Raw genomic sequence first — 14754 nt, 5'->3', positions numbered from 1 at the left:
TGAACTCAGAGGTCGTCACACTTGGAAAATATTTCCATCTGCAGAGCTCCGTTCTCCATTCTGTCGGTTCAATTAAGCCTGAGAATTTAAATTATCTCTCTAGCTCTAAAAATACGTATGGAGACTTCTGAAAGTGGAAACTACTTCGGGGCTTAGAGGAAATTCTGTGGGAGTGAAGGCGCTCACAGCTCTCAGGCCAGTGAGGCTGACCCTTCCAGATCTTTGCACGGTGTGGAAAGACCATAGAAATCAAATCAAATCAAGTCAAAATAGACAGCCTTTCTCTCAAGAAGCGCATCTGGAAGAGACGTGGAGGGACTGGCGAGTCGTGTGTGAAAAACACACACTCAGTGGGAAACATATTTGTCTAAAAACATTAAATTAAAAACTTCTTAGAGTGACAGCATTTCTCCCTTCCTTCTCGTTTCTAGCTCATTCTTATCTGAATTCTGTCAGCTTTCAAACTGACATTTTCCTGTTCTGATCTTTTCTCAGATAGTAAAGTGGGATTTTTTTTTTTTTTTTTTTTTTTACTGGGCTGATGCAAACAGCAAATCAGCCTACAGAGAAACGTCAAGGACAGTGTGGAGTCCTAATCCCTGACCCCCTGCCCTCTCCTAACCAGCTATTGACATTGAACTTAAAAAAGCTGCAGTGCTGAGATGAGATAATGTTTTGGAGGAAGAGAGAAAAGGGCTGGGGTGAGAGGCAGGGGCTTCGGGGCTTCGAAAGTGAATGTGTCCCTAGGCTGCGAGTCAAACTTCAGGCTTTAAAAGTTCAGTGCTGCTTAAAGGATCCCATAAGGAAAGCAGTCCTCAACATTTATTGATTTATTTTATTAAAAGAAATTTATATGGGTGCCAGGTATTGAACCCAGGACCTCATACATACTAAGCAAGTGCTCTACCAATGAGCCACCTCCCTAGCCCTAGGCCTGATCTGTTAGACCAGAACCAGGGTGGGTGATTCTCTTTGGATGAGAGCTATTCCCACTCTTTGGATGATCCTGTGAATGTGCAGTTGTGATGTTTTCATTTTTTTTTTTTTTTGGTAGAAAATGGCTGTATGGTGTTTTCATGGGACGCACTGAGATGTTTTTTACCTCAGTCGTGATGGTGGGATAGAGTTAGATTTTACAGGGCTCAGACTTGGAATTTTTAACAGGAATATCTAAAGTGATTCTATCTTTTCAAAATGGGAGAGGCAAAAGAACATCACCTGCTCTGTTTGGATCACTTTCTTCTCTGTGTTTTTTTAGCTCTACCTTCTTTTTACCTCCACACAGGGACTCCCCCACCTGAGATTGTGCATTGGACTTGCTTCCTCCACGACTGGGAACAGGGGTAAAGAGAGAAATCGTTTTCTCGCAAGAAGGACACTGCACTATTGTGAAGCCATCTGTCCTTATTTTCGTATCAGTTGGTCCTGCGTGTCCTAGAATAAAGTCCTGGCATCTCTGAACATGTGTCCTCTATTTTGCTGCTGGTTGGAGATGTGGCTTAGTTGACTGTGACTGCCACAGCCCAGAAGGAAACCAGGGAGAGAATCTGTTGGGTCCCCTCGGGTAAGGCGTGTTTGGATTCACAATGAATCCCAAAACACCTGGCTTCTCTCTTCTTCTCTTATGGCCATTTAGAGACAGGACAGTGCCTGGATGATTCCAGAAGGCAGTGTGTTTACTCTGCTTAACAGAAAAGGGAAAAGATGTTTTCTAATGTCTCCACCTTCTAGAAGATTCTGGTTTCTTCAGGATCCAGCCCTGGGGAGTCCAAACCTTTCCGGGCATGCCAAAGGCCAGCGAGTGGCTCTGGGAATTCTAATCACATGATCATCATTTCACAGGGGTGGACAGATGCTTCAGTCTCTGCTTCTTGTATGTTCATTGCCTGAGACACTTGAAATGAGGCCTGACAGCACTAACAAATGTACTACAGGGAATGAGCCTGCACTGGGCCCGAGGGAATGATCTAGAAGACTTAATAGGTCTTTTCCATCTTTAATTTCTATGGTTCTAAATATGCCGGCTGCTTATAAAGCAGCAGATTGATTTTCAGGCAGATGGGTTGGTTTTGAAAGCACTCAGTGGAGAGGATTTGGCTTCACGTGGCCCTACCCCTTGACCCTCGCTCCAGTCGGTGCCTGATTTCTCAGAGCGACTCCGCTACCTCCCTGTGGCAGACAGCCGAGGAGCTGGGGGTTGTCCTGGGCCTCTTCCTTGGGCTTGCTAACCAAGTTCTGTTGCCTCCGTGCCCTGGGGACTCTTGCTGGCTCACGTGGGAAAGGGCACGGCCAAGCCAGGAAGGAGGTGCTGAGTGGGCTCTGAAATGAACCACACGGTCAGGGTCAGGGGCGAGGCTGCCAGGCTCAGTCCCTCTGGCTTCTTCAGAAGATGAGGTGAGAGTCATGACCGTGGCCAGCCAAGGGCCTGAGGTCGAGAGCTCACTTTCAAGAAGGCACCTATGAACTCCCTGGGAAGCTGCTGAGCTTGTGCCATGGGGCGATTCCATATTACCCAGCTGGTGAATTCATTTTGGAGATGGCTGTTTGCGGGGAGACTTGCTGTTTCCCTTTTGGTAATTGTTCCCATTGGCTTCCCCCCACCATGACGCAAGGAGACAATTACAGGCAATAAAAATAACACGGCTGCATTGGGAGAGAGGGGGTAGGCCCTAGGAGTCTCCAAGTGTTCTTTCAGCTCACACATAGATTGCCTTTTTCTGGACATGGGAAATAAGACCAATCTCAGTTTTTCCATCCATAAAACAGGGATCTTAATTATTGCTTGCATCACAGAAAATGTTATAAGAACAAACTAAGACTTTTACAGAGGTCTGGAGATGAACTGTTATAGAAGTGTGAAGGATCTTTCATAGAGTTAAAAGTACACCTGGGCTGGGGCTGTGGCTCAGGGGTAGGTGTGGCTCACGCATGCACTTGTCTGGCATGCGTGAGGCCCTGGGTTCAATCCTCAACACCATATTTAAAAAAATAAATAAAGAAAGAAATAATGGTCTTGTGTCCATCTACAACTAAAAAAAAAAAAAAAAAGTACACCTAAGAAGGGGACCCGGGCATCTGTCCACTTTGCGTTCTCCATTTCCAGGGTGAAACAGAAAAGCTATTTGCGGCTGATGCAATGCTGGGATTGACATCATGCTTTGAAGAGTTGCATCCAGATTTAAGCAGCCAGTTCCCAATTAATCAAACTCCAAGGCCACTCATCCAACCAGTGCTTCAGGTAGAGAAGGATTCTGTGTGAAAGAGAGCAGTGGGGATCCCAGGAAGCGGAGGGCCAAGGGAGAAAAGGCCATCACGAGAGGGGCTGGAGATTTTCTTCCCTTGTGCATCACTGGCCAGCAGAAGTGTACCAGCTTCCTGGAGCCCCCATTTTAGTTTGCCATCTGCTAAAAGAGAGCCAGACCCGTGGATGGGAGGCATCTTGCCTTCTGTATGGCTGTTTGGTGGCTCTGCCCAGCCTGAAATGTCATAGTCAGAGGTGTGGGGCTGGGCAGGACCCCTCCTGCCACAACAGTTTCATTAGGATTCTTCAAGCTTCATATGTAACCCCTCTTAAAAATCTGAAAATGAAACAAGACATATTTCCGAGGTTGTCAGCAGGTAGATCCACTGGTTTGTGGTAAGTAATCTCTCTGGGAGGAAGTTTTGGCTCTGATGTCTGTGTTGAACGTTCGGTGGCTCCCCCCGGCTGCCCGGGCGCAGGTCTGTTTGCTGGGCGAGGAGGCGGTGATGATATTGCTTCTAACAACCAGACTGAAGCGTAGCCTCAGGCTGTCTTGCAAAGCCCCCTCCAAACAGCCTCTAATTAATTTTTATCCTGCCATCCCAAAGAGTCCCGGGGGTACAGCAACCCAACAACAAAAACCCTCATCAAGTCATTTGGAGGAAGCTTTGACGTAACACTTGCAGATTTTAGATCTCCAAAAGAGAAATCTCTGCAGAAAAATACTCAAGAAACCTCCTCCCTTTTAGTCCTTCCCACCCCACTTGATTCCTGCCCACCCCACCAGCTTCTTGTCTTTTCTTTCACCGTGGCCATAAATCAGATCTTTCTCCCACTCTCTCCCACCCACGCCTCTTTCAGAGAGAACCCTGGAGCTATGGATTTTTTTTTTTTTTTTGGCACTGGAGGGAGACCCAAATTCTCTGGGGCCTGGGGTCAGGTCCCTGCGAGGGGCTGCCCTGGAAATGGAGGAAGGGGGGAAGCCTTGAGGCCTCTCTGGCTTGGAGCCTGGTGGGGCTGGGCCTCCTGTGCTGGGAGGACATTCTCCAGTAGACGTAACTTCCCTAGAAGCAGAGGGAAGTTTCCACGAAGAGGAATCTAACCCACCCAGCACATCAAAGGTGTGGCCTCCTTGGCTTCCCCTCTATGGAAGCAGTGGCAGCCCCAATGTCCTGGCTGGCTGTCAGTGACAGGGAGTCTGTCCCCAGAAGCCCCCGTTTTGGTTGTTCTCCTTATTCCCAGGGGATTTGGAGAGGGGGATGCACCTTCCCTGGCATTGGCACACCGGCCTGGCACACTCACATCCCTCCCTGCTCCGGGTGTCTTGCTCCCTGGGCTCATGTCTCCCCAAACGCCTCACCCCACTGTTCAGAGCCCTGGCAGCCCCTGTGTGTCAATTCAGGCTGCTCCTCTTAGAATCTCAGGACGAATTCCAACTTAGCAAGAACGGCTGTTTGAAACCATGCCTTCGGAGGTCTTGAAACCCGAGCCCCTGGGCGCCCAGGCTTCCTGGGATTTCAGGACAAAAAGATTGAGTGACTGCTCCCTTCCCCAGGACCCAACAACAGGAGACTGATCCATTGCCAGTGGCACGGGTGTTAAGTTCACGATCGTCGGGTGCCAAAGAAATTTCCTCGGGGACCCGCTTGACTCCACACCTCCTGAGAAATGGGGTCATTGTTTCTAATGAACTTGAGCAGTCTGGCTCCTTTAAAAGAGTTAATCACAGAATTGCAGGCCTAGAAAAGACTTCTTTGAGGGCTCTCTGAACCAGGTCCAAGGAGTGAGAGCTGATCTTATTTTTGAAGACGCCCATGGAGCCCCACTCGAGTGACTAATCGCTGGTAATTGTCCTCTTTAATTCTAACCTCATGTGTGAGTGCTTTAAACAGCAGACTTCCGTTTGCGCCAGCCTCAGAGAAGGTAGAAAGGGCTGCTCGTCCTACGAACGGAGCCACTCATTTCCTCCTCCTGGGCTTTTTCCTGTCTCCTGGACAGTCCTAGAGTCCAGTGGTGGAGAGTTACCAATGGGGAGTTGTACACATCCAGGGCTGAAGTCTGGATTTTGAAACTTAACTAACTGTGCTACCAAGCCTCGATTTCCCTGTGTGTGAAACTGGAAAAGTTAACAGCTGTCTTTTCAGGTTATTTTAAAGATTAAAGGAGATGATGGAAAGCAAGTGCTTTGCATCCACTCAGGGTGCTGCCTATGACAGGTCCACAGATTAAAAAAATGACCCCTGCAGAGGAGCTGGAGGTACAGGGAGGAATTCTTGCTCATCCTTCTTCGGGGCCAGGTGATACTGAAGGGTGAGGCAGCAAAGAGCAGTGAAGACAGAACGGGTCCAGGGGCCCCAAGACCCAGGTACTACACACAGATGCTCTAGCCCAACCCCATGACCCTCACTTGGTTATGAGTCAGCTTTTGCTACTGTTACAAAATACCAAACACGGGCTACTTATGAAGAAAAGGAGATTCAGTCAGCTCACAGTTTGAGAGATTCAAAGTCCAAAGCAGGTGGCCTCACTGGTTTGGCCTTGGATGTGGGCTGTAGGTGGTAGCACATCATGGTGGAATGCATACTGGGGACAAGCCAGAGCCAAGAGAGGATAGAAGGGGCCAGGCTGGCTACTTTTACAATAAGCATCTCACAAGAACTACTAAGGGCTGCAGGAGAACTACCTCACACCTCCAATGACCTAAGGATGTTCTATGAGACCCACCTCTTAAAAGTCCCACGACCTCCCAATAGCCCCACCCTGGAGCTCAAGCCTTCAGTCACAGCAGATCCTTGGGAGACACACAAACTCCACCAGACCACAGCATTTGGGAAAGCACAGCCTCTATGGTTTCAGTTTTCTAGTCCTCTCTTCCTGGTAGGGGAAGGGGGGGCATTGGATGACAGGAGAAATAAGGGTGTACATTGCCAACTGGGAAGTCGAGTCCTCTGTGAGGTGTGAAGAGCCCAGAGGTTGAAGACCAACCAGTGCTCTCTGACCCCAGACACTGTCTGCTGCCCCGGCTCCAAGGAGCACCTTGGTATTGTGCTGTTATGTCCTGGGAGTGAGGGCCAGGGTGAGTGCACGTTCAGGTTTATTCTCTTACTTATGTTTACTGTTAAAATTTCCTGAGACACTCTTTTCTTTTTTGTTTTGAAAGTGACGAGTCTTAATTGGGACTACCCTTCAGTCAAGAGGCAAGAGGACCATGGATGAAAGGCTGGTCAGACCCTTCATCTCTAGGGCCAGATCCCAGCCACATCCTAACTTGGCCACATTTCCAACTGTCTTTGGAAAGCTGCTTGCCTCTCTGTATCAGCATCCTCATCTGCACAATAGGGAGAATACAGTCCCCATCTGCAGAGGATTCAATGCACATACACTGTGGGCTTAGAATGGTGCCCAGGCCTATGGTAATCACTCAGTGAATAGAGTATTATTATTATTAATCAACTTATTCTGGTCTCTGCAGTGAGAAATCCTGACCAAAAGATTTCTGATTCAGTTCTGAAAGATATCATTAAATCAAGACCCTGTTATCTGGTGGGTTCTTGTGCTTCTAGAGACCATGGCTGGTTGGAAGAAATAACTGATGTTATGGATTCTGCAGGGAAGTTGACATGCTACAAATCTCACATCTGTTCTCAACCCATTTGTGAAATTATTGGGGTCTACAGACCCTTAATGAGAAACTTCCATCTTATTTATTGCTTTTTTAAAAATATTTTTAGTTGTAGAGGGACACTACACCTCCATTTTTTCGATTTATTTATTTTTTTTATGTGGTGCCGAAGATCAAACCCAGGGCCTCAAACATGCCCCGCAAACGCTCTACCACTGAGCCACAACCCCAGCCCCCTTATCGCTTTCTTAATGACTTGTTCACCAGGACCTCCAGGTTCAGATTTTGGTCCTCCAAGAACAGAGACTTTTACGGGGGTCACCATCAAATGGGAGTCCACAAAGGAAATAAAATGCATGATATCACCAAACCCAAACTAGATCTAAGACTCTCTTTCTTCAGTGGTGAGCCTTCGAAGCATGCATTGTGATTTTTGACCACACTCAGTGGACACTGGTCTGAGAGAACCTGGAGGAAACTTTCTCTCTGCCTTTCTCCCTAGGGCAGCTGCAAATAGACAAGGGTCACTTTGTTAAGAATTCCCATTTCTGGAGAAATACAAGGTCAAAGTTGTAAACCTCGGTTAACAGTGGAAGTTTCCTTATTTCAAGTCATACGAAGAACACTTATTCAGCATGGTGTTTACAGACTAGGGTTTGGAAGAACTTAAACTTAAGAACAAAAAATAGCAAATATACCCTTTGATATGATCATCCCCTGGATGACTTCATTGTAATTTGGTAGAAATTAAGGGTTGGGCTCATAAGAGTTTAATTTTCAGTTTAGACAGAAGCATATTTCAAGTCTCCCAATATACCTACTTAACAAATTCCATCTTTTGTGTATTCTTGATTTATTTCTCTACTTCTAAACCATTGGCTTTGCAAAATTAATTTGCTGCATAGAAATACCTTAAATCACTCTTCTACCAAACCATGGGTATGCGTGGGAGAAAAAGAGAGGAGTGACTCCCTAATTTTTCTATTAAGGACCAATAAGGAATAACCTAGTTGAGAATAAAAAAATCAAAGTAATATTGCCATTTTCTTTTCTTAGGGAAAGTTACACCTGTTTTAAACATTAACTATGCAGAAGATATCACAAAATATAGTTCATTTTCTTTGCTATTGCATCCAGTTAAAGGGGGTAGAAAGAGGATGAGAAAAGATACATAAAAAAGAGTTGGGGAATGGTTGGGGTTGCAGGAGAGAGTAACAGACCATCTCATTAGTTTGGGAGGAAAGTTGAGGATACAGAAGGGACACTTTTGGGTAAGGCAGTTGCACTAATGGTAAGGAGAGGGAAGAAGATGTGGTAGTCACTAGTTACTTTCTTTGTACATATATGTTTTTGTATCTCCCTCATGACCCAACATACATGCCTTGTACAGACTAGGTACTCAATAAATCAATGAAACAGAAACAAAGAGAATGTATAAAATACAAAAGCTTTGAAATTAATATTGACTGAGAAATGTATTTATCTAGGTTATGATCTCACCATTATTATCAATTGCCATCTGTTCCCCTTGAAATACTCTGCGTGTGTATGAGTGTTAGAAACCTTTACAGATCTTCATCTGCTTTAATCCCAGGCTCCAGAAGCTCTACCCCAAAATGAGATATCTTGAGCTTCCTGCTTGGGATGGTGGTTGGTGTGGGGCTGGGGAGGATTATTCTTAAGATTGCAATGGGAGTAAGCAGAATTCTATCTCTGTGGGGCTGTTGATCCCCTGTGGACCTGGGTCCATAGTTTCCCATCCTGACACTAGAGACCATGATAGAGGCTGCTCATAACATACTTATAGATTATTGACAACTACTTCAATTTCTTCTTTGGGAAATCATTTCTGAATTGGGAGTTGAAAGCATTAAGAGCTGAGAAAGAAGATTTTCTTTCTGTCTTTTTTTTTAATCAACACTCAACAGAAGTGTCAATCCTACAAGAAAAAGTGTTATCCTGGTCTGATAGAATCAGACATTAGCAGAACATCTGAACTGGAACACCATGTAGCTTTTGAATAAAAACATTCCATATTTGGATGACTGGCCTGTGCACCCTTATAATTATATCTAGCCCAAAGTAATGGATTGATATGTGTAGGTGGTCCTTAAAAAGTATCATTTACTGGAAAAAGGTTTAGAAAAGGACTCTACCCCGCTATTTCAGTGGCGTTTGAAATAACTGCAAGTGGTCACATGTCATGAACGATAGGCCCTGAGTGACATTCCTTGCATAAACAGGGAGTCAAGAACCCTGGGATGGTAGGTTTTTCTGGAGGGCAATGGAGGAAGACACTGGCATTAGTATGGTGCCCCCTAGTGTTTTGTGGTGGTAGCACGACTTGGAATCACACCAGTACCCTGGCCTAAGTAGGGCCTCCCCACAATCTTCAGATTGAAGGAGTTATGGCTCATCATAATTGTTTACGTCTTTAAAACCATCACGTTAAACGAAACCCTCTTCAACTTTAATGCATTTTCCTGCACAATATCCATTTCCAACCCCTGCCGAACAGAATTGAGTCTTGACATTGTTTTTTTTTTTTTCTTCTTATAATGTGTGGCCTCCTGTCTAAGCATTTCAAAGATCAAGATGTATCAATTCATTACTGTGGTTGCAATGTCATAAACAATGGATAATGGCATCAACGGATGAATTGTTGGAGGAGGTGGGGATGGCCGTGCTCGTGGTATGGGAGTCTGGCTGGCAGGGATTTGCTCCCAGCCCATCAAAGAGAGAAGAAGCAGGCAAATGGGATGTGATGAGTGGCACAAGCGCTGTGCCTGTCATCGGTTGGAGTTTTCATCTTGGAACTCAAGTCCACACTTTGCCACACACTATGAGAAAAAAGGAAGCCACCGGTTACCTATGTGAACCAAAGGAGAGGAGGAAAAGTCAAAGTGACCAGCTAATCCTAGTCTCCGAGACTGCCTTCCTATTACGGATCTAGATATTTCAGAGAAGAGTGTTTCTGGGGAATCTTGTTATATTTTATATAATTCAGGCAGACTCCGCCTGAGAGTTGAAAACAATCATTAAAACGCATCTGTTAATTATCAGGAAAACATTCTTGATGTAGAACAAATGGGCTGGCAGTTGATTCAAATTCCAGGGCTCTTCAGTTGATGGTTAGTGCCCCATCCTGTTAAGTACAAAAGATTCTGCCTGTCAGTGTTCCAGACGTACTTGGATGTCAGTAAAGGGGAAGAAGGTAAGTAGAGGCGCTCACTCAATGTTCTAAGACTCAAGTCACAATATTACAATGACTGTGAGTCTTTCAATCACCATATGGCAATGGTTATTTTCCTCCCTTCCATTTTTTTTCAAGTTTCAACCCCCCCATAGCTGGAGATACCAGCTAACCCAAAAGACAGCTTGGGAACATTCTCTGGTTTTCATTGGTCTACTGAGAAACATAGGAGCTACATTAAGAGAAACAGGTGGTGGGGAGAGAGAGAAAGAACACAAGTGCAAATATAATTCCATCATCTTGGGCTTTTAGGTGATATCTCTATGACTATCTTTTGATCCAGACCTTTATGTTTGGCTGGTGGCTCATCCCCTGCTACAGAATCATCTGTGATACTCCAGATGGGCATGTGAAGGGCGAAGGCCATCACTCATTATTGGAAAGGGCAGAGAGGAATTGAGACCTTCACTTAGAAGAAGGAGGGTGGCAGGTTGCCCAAATTTTTCAACGCCTCTCTGGATTCCTCCCCTCCATCTAATTCTTTGTTATATTCAAATACTCCACAATCTTCTTTTTATAAAAATCAGTTCTGCTATCTCCAAACAAACTAGGAACATCACAAGCATAGATAGGTTGTAACTTCAAAAAGAAAAAAAGATATCAGTAGATTTAAATATCAACTCTGAGACTCTCAACATTATGAATCTTCCATTTGGCTATTGGGCTTAGACAGAATGCTTCAACCTCTACCCTACACCTATCTAGAACCATCCATGAATAGAGGGGAGCCATTGGGAACTGATGAAGGTTCAGCCACACCAGTGCATTCTTGGGGAATGTTGCCAACCTTGATCAGAAGGATGAAGGTAGTCAATGTAGGCTATGTAGAGTTTTGAGGAAATGGGGTGTACTTGAGCATCCAAGTACAAGCACAGAAAACCAGCCAAGGGGCAGACTCCCATGGTGCTGAAAGACATGCCATACTTATTGCTGTCTTGGAATAATAATGCATAATTTAAATAAAGCTGTAGTGCCAAGAAATCCACAGTCCCCTGTGCTCCTGTGGCACACCAGAGAGACACTACCACTATTCATGCCCAAACCTTCTCATTTCCAAGGAAGCCCGTTTTATAGAAACACATCAGAACATCTTCTTTTACCTTTTGACAAAATGAAACTGCATCCTTGGGAGTTTCCCACCCATTGCTCTCTTGGCTACTTCGCTCCAGTACTATTTCATTACTTATTGATTTTTCAACGCCTCTCTGCATGGCTGTAATTTACACAGGTCCTTACAGCCCTTAGCAATTCTTAACACCTCCAGGTAAGATCACCGAGTCCACCAGAGAGAGAGCCGGCTTCTGGCTTTTCTGGAATGATGAAAAATGGGCGAATCTCATCGCTCAAGCAAGTACCTTTGGGAAGCCAGGGTGAATGCATCACAAGAGTTGGCACAACAGCAGGAGGATGGACCATGCTGACTGCAGAGCGGAAGCTGTCACGGTCCTGGTGCTGCACACCGCCAGGCAACCTTCACTTTGGCAATGGTGCCAACAGTGTTTTGTATGTTAATAGTACTTAAAACAAAAGCCTATGAAATCAGCCTGATGCTGGATTTATTATGATCTTACTGAAAACTAATCACCACGCTCCTCAATTTGTGAAATATGTTTGCCTTTGTTGTATACAGGTTCCATTCAGAAAAATATGGAAGCCAAGGAAAATGTAGGTGGAATGGAAAAAATAGAAAACAAAAAAAGAAAAAGATAAGTATCTTCAGGAGAGTTCTTGTTTGGGTAAATCATACCAGTGTTATAAGGAGGGACATATGAAATTTAAAATAATCATTTTTTTTCCTGAAAGATTGAATTTAGATTCATAGTAATAAATCATATTTCATTATTAGACTTCTGAAGTCTTACATACAGACTTTATTATTTTGCTATAAAAGTTTATAATTAAAACATAGATTCCTTTTTTTTAAGGAGCTGGGGAAAGCAGGGAGGGAGGGATGGGGCTGGGTGTACAAGTTGTGATCAGATGCAGGTGGGTAGTTCCAGGGGGCCCCTGCAACACAGGGTGACTGCAAGGAGCAAATGTGTATCTCAAAAGGCACAAAAGGATTCTGAATGGTTTTTCCATAAAGAAGTGATAAATGTTTGAGGAGATAGATACATGTAGCCTGATTACACAATGTATTGAGACATCACATGGTACTCCATGAATACAAATAACGTTCATGTTTTTAGGTATTAGTTTAAAAATAAATTTAATTAAAAAGTAAATATGTTATTCAGTTATTAAATATTTCTTAAAATTTTTTTTTAGTTGTAGATGGACACACATATCTTTATTTATTTTTATGTGGTCCTGAGGATCGAACCCAGTGCCTCACACATGTGAGGCAAGCACTTAACCACTGAGCTACAGCCCCAGCCCCAGCCCCAGCCCCAGCCCCCAGTTATTAAATATTTCTAGGGAATGTGTGTGTGTGTGTGTGTGTATTTGTTTTGCCTATAACAACCCTTTATGAATTTTTATTTTATATGGAGTTATGGTGAGAAGGTGATTGATAAATTTGGAGGAAAAATTTAATATTATTAAATAATCATAGGTAAAATAATGTGATGCATTTTCCTCCAAAGATAGGGTTGAATTCTCTCTTTGTTTCTACAAAATGACATTAAATGAAGGATCCCTTGAAGGAGTGTATTTTACATTGGCCTTGTGGGGAAGTCATGGTCTGGAGAAAAACAACCTGATAAATGTCAGGCTGTTTATGCAGTATCATGTAGCTTACCTAACTCTATGACCTGAAAACCATTTCTAGATGGTTCCAAAACAATCAACCTAACCAATCCACACAATTGCAGAAGTTTTTTTTTTGTTTGTTTGTTTTTAATATTGAAGTGTGTTTAGGTAGCATCTGGGCCAAGTATTTTTTAATTTGTTAAAATTAGTGAAAATAATCCAATCAAAAGAGTTATTTGGCATTGGAAGATTAAAAAACAAACCCCAAATTCTCGGTAACGTTTTGCCTTTTGACTATGACCGATGACATTTATTACAATTAATTGTCATCTTCCCTTCACTGATATGCTGCCTGGTTTTCCAAAAGTGAGGATTTGCTGTGGTAAGTGTGATGAATGGTGGTTGCCCCCGGTATGCTCCCATCCCCTACTTTGAGAAGTCTCACTGGAGATTTCTTGGTCAAGGAGGCACCTCTCAGATCATTTGGTTTGAGTGGGACAAATCCTACCCCTGGCTCTAGGTTGACCCAAGCCTGGCCACCTGGTGACTGCACCACTCTGTCCACAGTTAAAGACCCAAGCTGGGGACAGGAAAACCAATACCAGGACTCTTGCTGGAACTACCTTGGGGACCCTCTCTCCTCGAGGAGCTTGTGTGGGTGAGTATGAGCTTGGAGCTGCCGGGGGGATTATAGGCAACTGGTGCACCTGGAAATGAGGCAAACATGGAGGCCAATGGAGCCAAAGTGGGTGGCAAGAGTTGAGGAGTGAGCCAGATGTTATTGTTGGAGCTGTGGAATCCAGCTGAGCCAGAAGCTCCCTACCCCAGGTATTTTAGTATATGAATAAATACATTCTCACCTTTACTTCAGCTAATGTGAATTTGGTTCTAGTTTGTCTTAACCCAAAGTGCCCTGCCTCATGAGGGCCATTTTGTCTCTGAATGGTCTGAGTGTTTCAAATTGATTTCCTTTTGTTCTGAAATAAGTCTGGAATATTTGGGCAGGTTCACAGAATTAAAAGGAATTTAATGATTTTGTCCTTCATCTGAGAAGAAAATGCTGCTAAAACATCTTAGGCTTGACCCCGTAACTGCCTTGGTACGAGAAACCCACTATAAGAGATGTTGAAAAAAAATCCTTAAAAATGAGAATGGAGAGGAAATTTTACTACTTTTTTGTTTGTTTCGGGTCATACTGAATTATATGAAATCTCCTTAAGTATAGGGATTGTGTCTCATCAGCATCTTCAATATCAAACAAAGAGCTGGGTCCATAGCAGGCACTTTTTAGACTAAACTTATTAGAAAGAACTGCTGTCAGTTATTAATGCTTACTATATATTAAAAAATGAAAGGTACTTATGGCATGCCATATTTCTGTGGAATTCAATGCAATCTAAAAATGATCAGGCTGTTCTAAGATGGACAAAATTCCCAGAAAACACCAAGGTCATAAATCAACAGGAAGAGTCTTCTTTCTCTGTGACTCATAGGATCACGGTCTACAAAAAGGCATTTAAATGCAAAAGATCTAAGCTCACTTTATTCACTCCAAAGCTGCTGAGCCGACCATCATGTCTTACCTCAGACGATGTGAAAGAATACTACCCCTGTTAGAATTCATAGATGTGGCCAAAATCTGGGCTCGACCCAGGATTTCTTAGCCCTTGGAATTCTCTAGAATGAACATCATTAAAAGAATGCGTTCATTGGGAACCAACTATCTCTTAGGTATTTATTTCCTAACCATCTTTTTTCTGACATCCACTGTTGGCCCAAATATGAAGCCAATCAAAAGCCACATGGAAGAGAAATCTGAAGCCGAGAAGAAAATACGAACAGTACCCAGGGCAAATGGCTCAAAGGGTTTCTCTGCTAAGGCAGCCCAGCCATATGGCCAGTTTGGCCCGGAGTCAAAATTAAGGTCATAAAACCATCAGTATGGCA

General features: G+C 43.9%; 1 long non-coding RNA gene across 1 annotated transcript in view; it reads right to left on the bottom strand.

Moving 5' to 3' along the window:
• Nucleotides 1-14754, bottom strand: part of LOC131423834 (uncharacterized) — a 96707-nt gene that overhangs the window by 81305 nt on the left and 648 nt on the right. The window lies entirely within an intron of this gene.

The sequence above is a fragment of the Marmota monax genome, unplaced genomic scaffold (assembly GCF_021218885.2).
Source record: "Marmota monax isolate L192 unplaced genomic scaffold, Marmota_monax_Labrador192_F-V1.1 WCK01_AAM20220418_F8-fsc00024, whole genome shotgun sequence".
In the NCBI taxonomy this organism is placed as follows: Eukaryota; Metazoa; Chordata; class Mammalia; order Rodentia; family Sciuridae; genus Marmota; species Marmota monax.
Note: the sequence above shows the minus strand (reverse complement) of the source record. Positions and strands in the feature narration are given on the sequence as shown.